Source organism: Magnolia sinica, chromosome 1 (assembly GCF_029962835.1).
Source record: "Magnolia sinica isolate HGM2019 chromosome 1, MsV1, whole genome shotgun sequence".
Lineage (NCBI taxonomy): Eukaryota > Viridiplantae > Streptophyta > Magnoliopsida > Magnoliales > Magnoliaceae > Magnolia > Magnolia sinica.
Genome location: NC_080573.1, coordinates 132,094,641 through 132,095,920, shown reverse-complemented (window position 1 = coordinate 132,095,920; position 1,280 = coordinate 132,094,641).

Here is a 1,280-nt window from a genome sequence, read left to right as displayed (position 1 = left end):
TTGTTCCTAATCATCTGTTTAGTGAATTTTTTTTTAAGCCCGTTTTAATGGACAGATCTAATCATCGGACTCCTCAGTATGTGAGGGCCAGTGGTAAGCGACACACATTGGAATCTAAATCGCAGCAGTAGCAAAACGAACTCTTTTGTTTCAAAGAAAACCTTTAATTCTCTGGTGATTGGTGATGAACGGTACGCAGGCACGCTACTTTTAAATTGTGTACGGTCTATAAAAGTAACTCAAATGAAACCATGAAAATGATGTGCACGAGGTTATATGTATCAAGAACGATACTTTATACTTTAACTGAATATCTGAGTATTAGATGGATGAACACTTATTTAACAGTTATAAAAGAAAATTATCCAATGGTCTTATTTCAACAAACAATTGTTCATGAATCAGAGGCTAGGATTATTCAAACAATATCATTTTTTAGATTCTAACTTAGAGATGGTGAGTTCCACAATTTAGTCGGTTTATTTTCATAAAAAAAATATGCTAAGTCTAACATTTATAAGTGCCTGCGTATCAAACTTCATACGCATTCGGAGTATTAAATAACCTTCCTTTAGCTAACAAAACCACTCTGGGAGGCTATATGGCCCAATTGTCTCCACGTCACCCACTTGGGAAATCGGACCCTACTATTATCTCGTTTACTTTTCTTCCATTGGTATGGACAGCTGTGTCCTTGTGAGAGATTGGCATACGAAGCCATGTGCCCTATGTCAGCGTACGACGCTACTCAGATGAGATTGGGACTGTCCTTTGGTGGGCCTCACAAATATCAAAGTTTAAACTTATCTAAATGGTTCGATTACAGGCCCATCACCCGTTGAATGTAGATCATTACCTTTCTGATCCGAACCTGGCCCAATCCGATCCACCTCGATTTTTTTGATCGAGTCGAACTCGGATCGGTTCTGGCCAGCATGGGTTAGGATCAGCTCAAGTCAGATGACCCAGACTCGGTCCCGGATTAGACCAAGTTCGGGTCAGGCCAGGTAAAACTCGGACCTGGTCGGGTTGGACCCAATCTGATCCGACTCGGTTCGATGCCCAACTCTACCACCTGTTGAGTATTTACGACCCATGAGTTGTGGTCCATCGTGATGTATTTGAGTCCCATTTATGAGGCCCAAAGTGATGTATATGCGACACAGGTATGAGGTCCATTGTGATGTGTTTCCAGCCCATTTGACGAGGCCCATTATGGTGTGTTTATGGCCCATTTGGCGAGGCCCGATGTGATGTATGTGTGGCCCATGTAATACGGC